Consider the following 16,036-nt stretch of genomic DNA (forward strand, 5'->3'; position numbering starts at 1 on the left):
CAACAAAGGCTAACAACCTAAGACATGCTAAGGCATAACAAGGCATTACAAGGCAACTATGCTAAGCATGCATGGAGTACCAAAACCAACTTAAAATCATGTTATATTATGGATATATAAGCATGAAAAACAGCCTAAACATGCTCAACACACACTCAAGCATAATGCTCTCTCAAGAGGCCAAAACATGCCCTTTTCAAGGACAACAAGGAGAGGGGGTGGCCCTCTCCTTCTTGGGACTTCAAGGCATCATCTTCACCACTGAAATCCCTCAAGATTTCAGTGGTGAAGAGACCCCAACACCAAAATCCCGGAGCTAGCACAAAATGGCTCAAAATGAGGCCTTTCAAGGCCTAAGGGAGGTCAACCACCCTCAAACAACAAAACACTCTTAATAAACAATAAAGAGGGTCCTAAAACAGAACTTTTTTATGTTACACAATAAGCACAAAAACATCTCTAAGACAGGTAGAAAATCAATGCAAAAATAGGGAATAAAGGTGTAAGTTTCTTACCCTTGATGATCCCTTCACAAATGGTGCTCCAATGGCCTTCCTTAGCTTGAATCCAACACCAAAACTTCAAAACCAGTCCCTTAGAACCTCAAGAGCCAAAGGAAGGTGAAACACTATGTGTTTGTGTGCAATAGTATGGACTAAACACACTAAAACACACACAAGAGGAAAAAAGAGAGAGATAAGGTGTAACAAACCCTAACCCTAGATCTCAAACCCTAACAATGGCTGTCTAAGCTCTCAAAATATCTCAAAATGTCTAACCTCTTCAGCCAAGAGACCTCTCTCTCTCTATATGGCACTCCTTGTCTTGTAAAGCTTACAAGACAAGCTTCATAAGAGGGAGATCCCTCCATACACGTGTATGGAGGGGAGAAAAAGCAAGACAGCTGTCTTAAAATATCTGCAAAAGCAGATGCACAGTAATCGGCCGGCCAAAAATGCCATCTTGGCCAAAAAGAGTGCCGGCCGGCACTAAAAAGTGCTGACCGGCAACAAATAGTGCCGGCCGGCAATATACATTGCCGGTGGCAGCAAAAACCAGCCGGTGACCTCTAGCCACTGCCGGTGATGGGTGGGGATGGTCCACAAGCCCTACCCTGCCCTTCCAAGGCAAAACACAAGTGTTTGGTGCAAAACCAGACACTAAACGGTCGAGTTCGGAGATCCTGAGGCAAGGCACGCAAGCCGAGGCCTTCGGGAACTCCAAACAAATACAAACATGGATGATCACCGAGTGTTCAAACGGTGACGTCCAAGTCTTGAGGACGGTCAAAAATGGGGTGTCTACAAGGAAGCAGTTAGTAGGGAGGAAGTTAATAAGTTTATTTTTAACAAGTTGAATTTGTTGAATTTGAATTTGTAGTTTAACTTTGCAATTTGTTAAAAGTTAAATTACAGAAAGTTTAACTATTTGAAAAGTTAAAAGTTAAAAGTGGAATTTGTTAAAAGTTAAATTACAGAAAGTTAAAAGTTTCGTTTCATATTTTGCTTATAGGTGGATTTCAATAGTTTGAGCTATTTGATTGTTTTATTTATTTATTTATTTATTTATTTATTTATTTATTTATTTATTTATTTTGCAACTGTTGTTCTTAGCATTTCAGTGCACCATGTTATCCCATTAAAGGTATCCTAATTCTTTTATAGGATGCTTGGCTTCCATTGGGAATTAAATTGTTCAATTTGTTTTTAGTTTACGAATTTTTTTTTTTAAATTTAATACTGTTATTTGTAAGTTACTGAAATAAATTTACTCATTTCTAATATTGTTAAATTTACTGAAGACCCCTGGAACGATGGCACGAAATCACCATCCCAATCTATGGAATCTTTTGTGGAACCTTGACGAATCAGATTGTTGCATCTGTCAAGCCTAGAAGCAAATCAATGTTGTTTTGGACATGCCATCAGTAAGCGGGAAAAAAAGGTTTGGCTTGGTATTGAGGGTCTCATTTCAGTGCAGTTGAAAGGAGTGGATAAGGCAGTTCACAATCTGTATTATATTTGTATTTTTACCTAATGATGCTTTATTCATTGTTGTTAAATAATTTTATTTTATTTTTTTAATTTCATTTTGGTTTCAAATTTTTTTTTGAAGACGCCCCATAAACTCTCAATCACACATATACATATATGTGTTTGGATCACCAATCCCTCAATTACTATTACTTTCTCTCACTTTCCTTCATTTTCTAGCTGAATTTGTAGATTCGTGAACAGGAAACTTGTGTGTTTGATTGTTAGGGTTTTTGAGGTTTTTTTGGGGGAAATTTGTGTTGCAGATCCGTGAATTTTGAGGGGTTCTGCAAATTGAGGGTAATGTAGACCAGGTACATGGAGAGGACAAACACTATGAGTAGAGGGAAGCGGAATTTGGAGGGTGGTGACAATGACCAACCGGAGCAAAAGTGATTGGCTTTAGCTAGGTAAATTCGAGATTTGTTCGGTCGGTTGTGTTGATTTGGTGTTGTTTAGTTGTGTTTTCTTTGTTAATTTTTGCTGATTGATTAGTTGGGTAGTGAAAAATGTAGTTGTTTTACATGTATGGCAATTATGTTAATACTTGATTATATTGCCTCAATGGAATGCAATTATTATGATTTTGTGATATGCTTAATGATGTTGACTGCCTTTCTCTAATTGCAATCTTGAATTGAATTTTTTATAGCTTTGTTGTAATTATTGGTAGGGAGAATAGAAGAGTTTCAGATAGTTTGATGTAGGTGGTCGATGGTGGGATGGGTGGTGAGTTCCTCCTGGCATGTAATAATGAGGAGGAGAATGGGAGAAACGCTTATTTACACCGTGCCTTCAGTTTGTTTTTGGGTGCAAATTCATTTCATGGTAATTTAGAAATTTATTGATCTGCTGGAGATTGATGGGTCCAATAGATTTTCTGGGTTTTGCAGCCTTAGATTGCTGATTTCTACGCGTGATTGATAGTACAATTAGCTGGGTTTTTCTAATCAATTGATGTTGAAAAGTTTGAGAATTGTGCATGTATGTAATCATAGATTATGTATACGTATAGATGTTAGAATTTCTGTTTCTTTATTTTATTGCACGTAACTTCTTGGAAATCACCATTTTTACCTAACATAAGTAGATGATACAGATGGAAATCACCATTCTTGGAAATCACCATTTTGAGAATTGTTTAGTAGTGATTTATTAATAACACCATTTTTACCTACCTTCTTGGAAATTACCATTTTGAGCTTCTCGCGAGGTTGTTTTTCTTTTTTATTATTTGTTTTCATTGATTGATTAATAACATATTTTTTATAAGCTAATTTTATTTATTTATTAATAGTTAGTATAGAGTACGTGTGCGTTCAAATTGAGAGTAATTGAGTAATTGAGGGAATTACTGACTTCTTTCAGTTACCAATGGGTTTAGTTATGAGTTTTTGAATTTTGCTTCGAAGCTCTTACAGGTTTGATGATCTTCACAATCTTCTCTTTGTTATGTTTCTTTTTCATTTTTTATTTATGTAGCTTTCAATTTATTTGGATTGGTGTTTCTAAACCTTAAACTAATATGTATTTGTTTTTCTTCAGCCTCCTATAATTTATTTAGCAATGGGTTTGCTTTTCCTTAAATGGGTTTTGTTAGCAATGTGTTTGATTCTCAAATATATATTAGTTAGCAATGGGTTTTGTTTTCCTTAGGATCACCTATAATTTATTTGGAATGGTGTTTCTAAACCTTAAACCTTAAACTAATTGTAAGATGGATTTTTGTTTTTCTTCTGAGCTGAAGGAAAAGCAGCAGCAGCAGATGCCCAGCTCTTCGGCCTCCTCTTCAATCTCCTCCAGCAGGTATGATTCCTGACATATATAATATCCTTATCTATGTATTTGTACCATTTTTGTTTGGTAGATATGAAATTATAGAAGTGGCAAAACATGTGTAATGATTAAGTTCTAATTATTTCTGAATCTTTGATGAGATCTGTCATCTTGGTATTTGAATTTGATAGATTAGGTGATCTGGGTTTTCTCTTTTATTTATCATTGAGTTGGGTTTCAATTGTTAGGGTTAGATTCTCATTCTCAGTGTTCCTTTTGCTGCCATTTTATTGTTACAATCCAGAGGCTTCGATGTTATTTTACATTGTTTATGGGTCATTTACATTGGGCTCCATACTGTTATTATTAGAATTCCATTCTCCCAAACCCACAATTTTATTAATTAAACTCAACTCATCTCAATCTAATACGTTTATCTAAGCACCAAGAACTACATTAGTTTTTGAATTGGTTGTGGTGACCATTGAGTGTAGAACACCATTTAGTGTACACTGGTTAGTTTTTATTTTGTTGTACACGGGTGATCCTCCTATTATTATCATAGCAGCCACAAACCTGGGGTGATCCTCCTGTTAAAATTAGAATTGGGTTATTGGGTTTTGATTAAAATTAGAATTTTCTTTGATTAGAATTAGAATTATTTGATTAGAATTCTAAAATTAAAATTAGAATTATTTGATTCAATTTCAGTTTTTCTGTTATTAGGTTTTGTGAATTTTCTTTTTGTTTCAGTGGCTTCAAGGTTCTGATAATTGATCTGTTTTTGTCCGATGCTGCTCTCCAGTTCTCCAGTCCTCAATTTTTGCATCTCGAACTTTGCTTGCAAGGTAACCTTCATCATCTTCTGAATTTTTTGGGTCTATCTTTGCGCCTTCTTCCAAGGTATTCATTCCCTTTTCCCACCACTTCGAATTGTGTTGATAGTGGACATTTGACGAGTTCTTTGCATTTTCTTTGAATTATTTGCTTCAATTTCAGTTTCTTTGCATTTTCTCTGAATTTTGTTAATAGGCATTAAGTTTTTTGTTTCAATGGCTTCAAAGTTCTGAGACAAATTAGATCTAATTTGATATAAATTGTGTTTTTTTTTAATATAGAAACTGGGCAAACCCTTTTTCCATTGGATTAATAATAGTTTATTACTTGAGTCTTTCAGCTCACAATTAATTGGAATAAGTTTTTTTTATTTTTTTTGTGTCTTTTTATAAAAAAGACAAAATAATTTCATGACTCAGAAATTTTACCAAATTTTTTTGCTAAACTACCAACTAAATTAAGCCTTAGAAAATGTAGGCTCTCACCCTCTTTACCATTGGTTTTGACAGAATGTTTGTGAGTCCATATAGGTTTGGAAATTTAGGAAATTACGAGACATGAGCATCTTGAAGGAGTTGGAAAAATTTGTTCTTTACCTGCTCGCAAAACTTTTTGCTTTATTGTTGACTATAAACTGTGTTCACACCAATTGTTTTCAGTTCTCCTTGCAATATCTGTTCCATAAATAAAAAATAATACGTGGAAGTGAAAGGTATGCATTCCTTTTAAGCACTAAATTGTACAGATTCAGTCAGTTTGTTTGTTTGTTTTTTTTTTTCGCCAGCAAATAACAACCACTTTCTATAATAGAAATGCACTTACAAATATTTGGTAGCATGGGATTTGTTACATTTGAGAGAGACACAAATGCCTTGAGAGCTAGAAAAGTATTGATACCTAGAATAATAAACTCTAATTCCCTCTCAAAATAAGAATGAAATCAGAATCCAGAAAAGCCCATAATGTTGCAATAAAAAATAAAGAATAAAAAGACATCCAAAGGGATTGCCCCCATTTTGGTCTAATAATAACCCAAACCCCTGTAACATCAATGGGGACAATTTTGGCCACATTATTCTCCAACCGTGAAAGCAATATCAGAATAATGGTTCTAGACCTTTCTATTCAACTCAAAAAAAAAATAAACTTATCATTTCACAGCCATTCCCATAATATAATTTTGATTTCTGACAAACAAATAAGGTATGTGTACAGTACTTTTGAGATCACATAGTATGAACAAATATCAAAGTTCCGTTTCACTCAAGCTAGGATAAGCTCCTTTTGCTTAGGATGTACATGTTTACAAACCAAATTCAATATTATATCACATAATTCCTGACCATATAGTCAATTTTCTGTTAGGAACAGAACCCCAATTTAAAACAACATTATGCCAATAGGTGTTTAAACAATCATCTAAATATCGCTGACTTCTAATTCCAGTTCTGTATGCCAAGCTGTTTTGGGAGATGATGAGCAGAAACTGGTTTAATGAGAGAATAATAGTTTTGGCATCGGAGAGAGAGGATGACTTATTGAGAGAGTTCATGAAAAGGCAAAGAATTGGACATTAGTTAAGAATTGTAGGCAAGTAATCTTATTGACACTTTTTTTTTTTTTCCTTTTTTAAATGTTGTGACTAAGGAGGATGAACCAGACACTTCCTGCTATTTTTGGTCTCAAAGGTACTGACTCAACACACACACAGTTAATGAAATGTTTGATTCTTTAATGAGAAATGGGTGTTAATTTTTTTATTTATAAAATGGATTTTTCTATATTATGAGTTTTTCTATTGTTTGCTAAATACTCATAAATATATACGGATCTATAAATAATTCTGAGTTTGCTAAATACTCTTTAAATGCTGATATGGATTTTCCTATATTTATTGGGCTTTTTGTGTTTTTCTATTTTTTTTCCCCTTTATTTGGGAGTGGGGATTGGTAAGCTATGTTAAATATATATATATATAGTTTTAGCATTGCCTATTACTTTTTTAAGACCCTATAAACAATTGTCCCCTTACTGTATGCTATTGATTTGTTGTTTTATCCATTGAATTTTATTATATCAGTTTAGTCTTATAGTTTATTTAATTTCAATCTAAATTTTGTTGGCTGCTGCCCATGAGCTAACCAAATAGATCTAAAGGGGCTGGTTTGATATTTTGCTTATGGTCATGTATTGCTTAACAAATATTCAAAATGAATCTGAATGGGTGTAGGTGAAGATTGAAAAAGATGATGGAGGGTTACATACACAAAATTGATAGGACTAAACTGATATAATATATGGCTTTGGGTTTTTGGAAGAAAATAAATGGGGTTTTTTAAGTTGTATTGATTTGTAAATGATGAGAGAATTAAGTTAGTTAGAGTTTGTTGTTGAATTACCAAGCGAAGAGTTTGCTTTTTGAATTTTATTTTATTAAATTCTTTCTTAAGAACACGTCTTTCTTAAATTTTCCTTCTAACCTTATGTGATCAATTAAAGGAAGTTCCAAAAAGAAAGAGTTGAAAAAAATAAAATCCAAAGAAAATATTGATTGATTTTTATAAATTAATATTTTTATCAATCATTAATTTGTATTTGTGTTGATAATGTGTTGTGTTTGTTCGTAGTGTTTGCATTGGGTAACCAATTATTATTTTTCAACAATGTATGTGTTTGGTTTGAATTGGGTGGTCTATAAAAAAACATTTCATTAGTGTGACAATGCGTGTGTTTGTTTTGAATTGGGTAGTCTCTTTTAATTATCATATTGGTTCTTTTTCTATTTTACAGGTGGATGAAGACTACAAGCGAATTGTAATATTGACTACCTTTTTACAAGTCTACATTTCTTCAGGCTTAAGTTTTTCTTATCTCTCTAATGATTTTGCATTTATTGTTGTATAAACTAAATGTGCACTTCTTTGATTGGTGAGTGTTGAAAAGGGGACAATCTCGAGTGAGCAACAATCTCGAGGGCAGAATTTACACTATTTTTGGTTTTATCGTTGACAAATTTTGAAAATGATTGACGTTGTATAAAGTTAAAGATTATGGCAGATTGACGTTGTAGAAACTTATATAGATTTGGTTTGGTTTGGTTTGAGAGGTAAACATTTGAAGGTGTTTGTTATTTAGATTTTGATCAAGAATACTATTTTCGTATTGGCATGGTGTGCTCCAAAGGGAGAACACCATTTTGTGTTCCTTTTATTTGAAGTTGTGTTTATAATAAAGGGGATCCCCTTGCTCAAATGTATGTTATCTATTCATTTTTTTGTATGTCATGGTAAAACAGATTAGGTATGCTTGATTCTCAGTATTCCTAGCTTAAGAGAGAATGACATATGAAAATTATTCAAACAAAATATTATTTACACCGTGCCTTTAGGCACGGGCATACACTAGTCTATATAACAAAGGAAGAAGGTTTTTGAATATTTGATGGGACTTTTGTTTATTTGTCAAAGTGTGAACCGTTAGATTGGTTCAATCCCATGGTTGAAAATGTTTCCCTCACTTGGACATTTCAATGGTTCTGATTTTTTTTGGGTGAATATCAAATGGTTGAGATCAGTTTTCCTTTTAGCTTTTAGATTTTCACATATTTACATAGACATCTTCTCTCTCTCTCTCTCTCTCTCTCTCTCTCTCTCTCTCATTTTGATTTCAAAACCGTTTGAAGCTCTGCTCTCTCACATCTCTTCCTCTTCCTCTTCCTCTTCCCATCACATATCTTCCTCTTTCCACCAAGCTTTCTCTCTCCGGTGGTGATTAGCTCCAACGGAATATAGCCCCGGTGGTGATATCCGGAATATAGCTCCATCTGCCTCAATCTCTGTCTCCTCTCTTCCTACACAACTCCAAGGTAGAAAGCTATCCTCCATGTTGTTTTTTGTTGTTTTTTTTTAGGTGGTGTAAGAATCTAGGGTTTTCCCCCTCTTCTATTTCTAGAATATTGCTCCATCTGCCTCAATAGGGGTGGAAGAATCTAGGGTTTCTCCCCCTTCTATTTGGGTTTTGAAAATAGGGATGGAAGTTGTAGTGATTAACCCTAATGAAATCTAGAGAACCCAATATGTTGTTCTAGAATTGAGTATTATGAATTTCTTTTGTATACATAAAATTGGTTTAAAGTTGTATGTAAATGCTAGGTTTTGAATTTCTAGAATTTGTATACTCAACTTCTGTTTCAGTTGGTCGCTCTGTGTTTTCGTCCTCTGTACAAAACCCAAAAAGGAAAAGAATTTAAAGAGAAAAAACAAAGACAACCCATTTTTTGCTGATTGAGTTTATAGTTTTCTTGGCTCATTTGAGCTACCAAACGGAGGTTCAGACTCAGTCCTATTGCTCCTTTTTATATTTCTTTTAAATGTTTTATTTCATGTTGTTGATTATTAGTTGAACTCAGTCCTGTTGCTGATTGACTCAGTCCTATTGCTCCTTACACCCTCTGTTTGTTCCGACAGAAAGTAGTAGTTGCTAGAAAAAAACCCAATTCTTTGGATGGTTGCTTTTATCAGTTCTTCATATTTCTTCTATTACTTCAATTGGGTATGTGGGAATTTGAGTTTTCTTGGAATATTTTTTTCTGGGTATACTTTGATTATTATGCATTCATGAGGAGGTAAAAATTAAATAAATATAATCAAGGGTTTAGATCCAGAGGCTTCAATTGTTTATGGGTCATTTACATTGGGCTCCATAGTAAAACGCACAAAACTGATGACAATGTTGAGATTGTTAGGAGTGAACACATTTAAGGTTAATTGTGAAATTGATTTTTGATTTGCCATAACAACTACTGTTTGAACAACAACATGAATTGTGATTACTGTTCCTGAAAATTAGATTGGAATTGGAATCAACTTTTCATCAAACAATGCTCTGCATTTTGTGGATGTATGTAGATAATTATAATTTCTTTCGTTTATCATTTTTGAAAGAAAATTAAATTTTTACGAATTTACATAGTAAATATTTTTATAAAAATATGTAATTTTAATATAAATTCATATACTTACATAAATTTTTATGAATTTATACATTCTTACTTATATAAATTTATAAAAATTTACGTAATTTTATATAAAATTACATATAAATGTATTACACAAAGAAATATTTCCTCATTTTGAATTGTAGGGTGCTTGGAACCATGGTAAAATTCATAATTTTTAGTCGGTCTTGCAGACACAAATTTAAAAATTCCAAAAAATAAACTATTAAGAAATTCAATTGCTTTGAATTTTTTTTTTGGGGGCCTTTCTAGACTTCTTTTCAAGCTTTTTTTTTTTAAAAAAAAATTATTTTTTCAATCCATTTAATCCAATAAAATTCAAAATCCTAAAGCTTATTTACATTTTTCTTTAAATTCAGTAACGACGCAAAATAAGTCCAAAAAACAGAAGAAAAAAATCTTATAAAATGCTAAAGACAGCCATGAGGCTCTAAATAGTGTTGACGTGTGTAAAACTTGAATGTACCATTGCTTTGCTCTTCTTCTGCTCTATCCTGTTCATCGGTCCTAATTTCCCTTTTCATTGGAGGCCGTAACGACGACGATGACCCTACTCTTCTTCCAAGATTTATAGAGTGTGTGCTATTATTAGAGGAGAGAGAGAGAGAGAGAGAGAGATTGATATTTATAAACAGAAAAAACTATACGTATATATGTATCTATTTTTATATATTAAATAGGGAATTTTAGAGAGAGAAATGTTGGGTCTGGAGCGGTAGCTAATATGGAGAAGGATTTTGATTCAAAGCTAAGGATTGAGAGCAATTCTTCCAATGGAGGGAACATATCCAGATCTAAGAGTTTGAGAATTGTGCATGTATATAATCATAGATTATGTATACGTATAGATGTTAGAATTTCTGTTTCTTTAGTTTATTACACGTAACTTCTTGGAAATCACCATTTTTACCTAGCATGAGTAGATGATACAGATGGAAATCACCATTCTTGGAAATCACCATTTTGAGAATTGTTTAGTACTGATTTATTTTAATAACACCATTTTGAGAATTGTTTAGTAGTGATTTATTAATAACACCATTTTTACCTACCTTCTTGGAAATTACCATTTTGAGCTTCTCGCGAGGTTGTTTTTCTTTTTGATTATTTGTTTTTACTGATTGATTAATAACATATTTTGTATAAGCTAATTTTTTATTATTATTAATAGTTAGTATAGAGTACGTGTGTGCTCAAATTGTGAGATGGGTTTTTATATTTGGTTAAACATTCTAGAGAGTAATTGAGGGAATTATTGACTTCTTTCAGTTAGCAATGGGTTTAGTTCTGAGTTTTTGAATTTTGCTTCGAAGCTCTTGCAGGTTTGATGATCTTCACAATCTTCTCTTTGTTATGTTTCTTTTTCATTTTTCATTTATGTAGCTTTCAATTTATTTGGATTGGTGTTTCTAAACCTTAAACTAATATGTATTTGTTTTTCTTCGGCCTCATATAATTTATTTAGCAATGGGTTTGCTTTTCCTTAAATGAGTTTTGTTAGCAATGGGTTTGATTCTCAAATATATATCAGTTAGCAATGGGTTTTGTTTTTCTTTGGATCACCTATAATTTATTTGGATTGGTGTTTCTAAACCTTAAACCTTAAACTAATTGTGAGATGGGTTTTTGTTTTTCTACTGCGCTGAAGGAAAAGCAGCAGCAGCAGCAGATGCCCAGCTTTTCGGCCTCCTCTCCAATCTCCTCCAGCAGGTATGATTCCTGACATATATAATATCCTTATGTATGTATTTGTACCGTTTTTGTTTGGTAGATATGAAACTATAGAAGTGCAAAACATGTGTAATGATTAAGTTCTAATTATTTCTCAATCTTTGATGAGATCTATCATCTTGGTATTTGAATTTGATAGATTAGGTGATCTGGGTTTTCTCTTTTATTTATCATTGAGTTGGGTTTCAATTGTTAGGGTTAGATTCTCATTCTCAATGTTCCTTTTGCTGCCATTTTATTGTTACAATCCAGAGGCTTCAATGTTATTTTACATTGTTTATGGGTCATTTACATTGGGCTCCATACTGTTATTATTAGAATTCCATTCTCCCTAACCCACAATTTTATTAATTAAACTCAACTCATCTCAATCTAATACATTTTATCCAAGCACCAAGAACTACATTAGTTTTTGAACTGGTTGTGGTGACCATTGAGTGTAGAACACCATTTAGTGTACACTAGTTAGTTTTTTATTTTGTTGTACACTGGTTAGTTTTTCTAATTTTCTGTAGAACACCATTGACTGTTTTTTTAATACCACTGGTTAGTTTTTTAGTTTGTTGTACACGGGTGATCCTCCTGTTGTTATCATAGCAGCCGCAAACCTGTGGTGATCCTCCTGTTAAAATTAGAATTGGGTTATTGGGTTTTGATTAAAATTAGAATTTTCTTTGATTAGAATTAGAATTAGAATTCTAAAATTAAAATTAGAATTATTTGATTCAATTTTAGTTTTTCTGTTATTGGGTTTTGTGAATTTTCTTTTTGTTTCAGTGGCTTCAAGGTTCTGATAATTGGTCTGTTTTTGTTCGGTGCTGCTCTCCAGTTCTCCAGTCCTCGATTTTTGCATCTCGAATTTTGCTCGCAAGGTGACGTTCATCATCTTTTGAATTTTTTGGATCTATCTTTGCGCCTTCTTCCAAGGTATTCATTCCATTTTCCCACCACTTCGAACTGTGTTGATTGTGGACATTTGACGAGTTCTTTACATTTTCTTTGAATTATTTGATTCAATTTTAGTTTCTTTGCATTTTCTCTGAACTTTTTTAATGGGCATTAGTTTTTTTGTTTCAATGGGTTCAAGGTTCTGAGACAAATTAGATCTAATTTGATATAAATGGTGTTTTTTTTTAATATAGAAACTGGGCAAACCCTTTTTCCATTGAATTGATAATAGTTTATTACTTGAGTCTTTCCGCTCACAATTAATTGGAATAAGTTTTTTTTTTTTTGTCTTTTTATAAAAAAGACAAACTAATTTCATGACTCTGAAATTTTACCAAGTTTTTCTGCTAAACTACCAACTAAATTAAGCCTTAGAAAACATAGGCTTGCATCCTCTTTACAATTGGTTTTGACAGAATGTCTGTGAGTCCTTCGTATTGGTTTGAAATTTTAGGAAATTACGAGACATGAGCATCTTGAAGGAGTTGGAAAAAATTGTTCTTTACCTGCTCGCAAAACTTTTTGCTTTATTGTTGAATATAAACTGTGTTCACACCAATTGTTTTCAGTTCTCCTTGCAATATCTGTTCCATAAATAAAAAATAATACATGGAAGTGAAACGTATGCATTCCTTTTAAGCACTAAATTGTACAGATTCAGTCAGTTTGTCTGTTTTTTTTTTTTTTTTGCCAGCAAATAAAAACCACTTTCTATAATAGGAATGCACTTACAAATACTTGGTAGCATGGGATTTGTTACATTTGAGAGGGACACAAATGCCTTGAGAGCCAGAAAAGTATTGATACCTAGAATAATAAACTCTAATTCCCTCTCAAAACAAGAATGAAATCAGAATCCAGAAAAGCCAATAGTGTTGCAATAAAAAATAAAGAATAAAAAGACATCCAAAGGGATTGCCCCCATTTTGGTCTAATAATAACCCAAACCCCTGCAACATCAATGGGGCCAATTTTGGCCACATTATTCTCCAACCATGAAAGCAATATCAGAATAATGGTTCTAGACCTTTCTGTTCAACTAAAAAATAAATAAACTTATCATTTCACAGCCATTCCCATAATATAATTTTGATTTCTGACAAACAAATAAGGTATGTGTACATTACTTTTGAGATCGCATAGTATGAACAAATATCAAAGTTCTGTTTCATTCAAGCTAGAATAAGCTCCTTTTGCTTAGGATATACATGTTTATAAACCAAATTCAATTTTATATCACATAATTCCTGACCATATAGTCAATTTTCTGTTAGGAACAGAACCCCAATTTAAAACAACATCATGTCAATAGGTGTTTAAACAATCATCTAAATATCGTTGACCTCTAATTCCAGTTTTGTATGCCAGGCTGTTTTGGGAGATGATGAGCAGAAACTGGTTTAATGAGAGAATAATAGTTTTGGCATCGGAGAGAGATGATGACTTATTGAGAGAGTTCATGAAAAGACAAAGAATTGGACATTAATTAAGAATTGCAGGCAAGTAATCTTATTGACACATTTTTTTTTTCTTTTTCCTTTTTTAAATGTTGTGACTGAGGAGGATGAACCAGGCACTTCCTGCTATTTTTGGTCTCAAAGGTACTGACTCAACACACACACAGAGTTAATGAAATGTTTGATTCTTTAATGAGAAATGGGTGTTAATTTTTTTATTCATAAAATGGGTTTTTCTATATTATGAGTTTTTCTATTGTTTGCTAAATACTCATAAATATATACGGATCTATAAATACTTCTGAGCTTGCTAAATACTCTTTAAATGCTGATATGGATTTTCCTATATTTATTGGCCTTTTTGTGTTTTTCTATTTTTTCCCCCCCTTTATTTGGGAGTAGGGATTGGTAAGCTGTGATAAATATATATATATAGTTTCAGCATTGCCTATTACTTTTTTAAGACCCTATAAACAATTGTCCCCTTACTGTATGTTGTTGATTTGTTGTTTTATCCATTGAATTTTATTATATCAGTTTAGTCTTATAGTTTATTTAATTTCAATCTAAATTTTGTTGGCTGCTGCCCATGAGCTAACCAAATAGATCCAAAGGGGCTGGTTTCATATTTTGCTTATGGTCATGTATTGCTTAACAAATATTCAAAATTTATTTAAGATTGGAAGCAAAATGAATCTTAATGGGTGTAGGTGAAGATTGAAGAAGATGATGGAGGGTTACATACACAAAATTGATGGGACTAAACTGATATAATAAATGGCTTTGGGTTTTTGGAAGAAAATAAATGGGGTTTTTTAAGTTGTATTTATTTGTAAATGATGGGAGAATTAAGTTAATTAGAGTTTGTTGTTGAATTACCAAGCGAAGAGTTTGCTTTTTGAATTTTATTTTATTAAATTTTTTCTTAAGAACACGTCTTTCTTAAATTCCCTCTAACCTTATGTGATCAATTAAAGGAAGTTCCAAAAAGAAAGAGTTGAAAAAAAATAAAATCCAAAGAAAATATTGATTGATTTTTATAAATTAATATTTTTATCAATCATTAATTTGTATTTGTGTTGATAATGTGTTGTGTTTGTTCGTAGTGTTTGCATTGGGTAACCAATTATTATTTTGCAACAATGTATGTGTTTGGTTTGAATTGGGTGGTCTATAAAAAAACATTTCATTAGTGTGACAATGCGTGCGTTTGTTTTGAATTGGATAGTCTCTTTTAATTATTATATTGGCTTTTTTTCTATTTTACAGGTGGATGAATACTACAAGCGAATGGTAATATTGACTGCCTTTTTACAAGTCTACATTTGTTCAGGTTTAAGTTTTTCTTATCTCTCTAATGATTTTGTATTTATTGTTGTATAAACTAAACGTGCACTTCTTTGATTGATGAGTGTTGAAAGTGGGGCAATCTCGAGGGCAGAATTTACGCTATTTTTGGTTTTATCGTTGACAAACTTTGAAAATGATTGACGTTGTAGAAACTTATACAAATTTGGTTTGGTTTGAGAGGTAAACATTTGAAGGTGTTTGTTATTTAGATTTTGATCAAGAATACTATTTTTGTATTGGCATGGTGTGCTCCAAAGGGAGAACACCATTTTGTTGTTCCTTTTATTTGAAGTTGTGTTTATAATAAAGGGGATCCCCTTGCTCAAATGTATGTTATCTATTCATTTTTTGTATGTCATGGTAAAACAGATTAGGTATGCTTGATTCTCAGTGTTCCTAGCTTAAGAGAGAATGACATGAAAATTATTCAAACAAAATATTATTTACGCCGTGCCTTTAGGCACGGGCATACACTAGTCAACTTATAAGCCACTTCCCTAAACAACCCTGATAATCAAAACATAGATGTCAAAAGCACCCCTAGTGTCGTTTTTAGATAATTAATTTTTTTTCAATTTATTTAAATTATTTTTACTAAATCAATTGTAAGCAAAAATTATACTAAATAATTTGATATAAACTTTTAAATTAAAATAATCTAGAATTGGACATAATATATAATTCAGAATTGGACATAATATAGTAATTGATGGATGACATAAACAACCTAAAAACTCAGCTTTTAGGTAAAATAATTTAAAAAATTAAAAAATATTTTCCCATAGACTAAAAAAAAGTTAAATGTCACATGAAATTATTCTTCTCACAAAAACATGTAGTTTTTTAACAATATCTAAATACATTAACTTTTGGGTTTGGGGGGGGGG

General features: G+C 32.3%; 1 long non-coding RNA gene across 2 annotated transcripts; it reads left to right on the forward strand.

Moving 5' to 3' along the window:
• Positions 1–8,276: 8,276 nt before the first annotated feature.
• LOC145801336 (uncharacterized) lies at positions 8,277–15,476 on the forward strand. 2 transcript variants are annotated; one of them, XR_014342678.1, is made up of 5 exons: positions 8,277–8,511; positions 11,312–11,373; positions 12,224–12,321; positions 13,711–13,943; positions 15,069–15,476. It is a non-coding gene; the product is annotated as an uncharacterized LOC145801336 (long non-coding RNA). The 2 variants fall into 2 exon arrangements; XR_014342679.1 differs by having other exon boundaries at positions 13,711–13,841.
• The last annotated feature ends 560 nt before the right edge of the window (positions 15,477–16,036 follow it).

The sequence above is a fragment of the Camellia sinensis genome, chromosome 10 (genome assembly GCF_055761805.1).
Source record: "Camellia sinensis isolate YWXY chromosome 10, ASM5576180v1, whole genome shotgun sequence".
Taxonomy (NCBI): domain Eukaryota; kingdom Viridiplantae; phylum Streptophyta; class Magnoliopsida; order Ericales; family Theaceae; genus Camellia; species Camellia sinensis.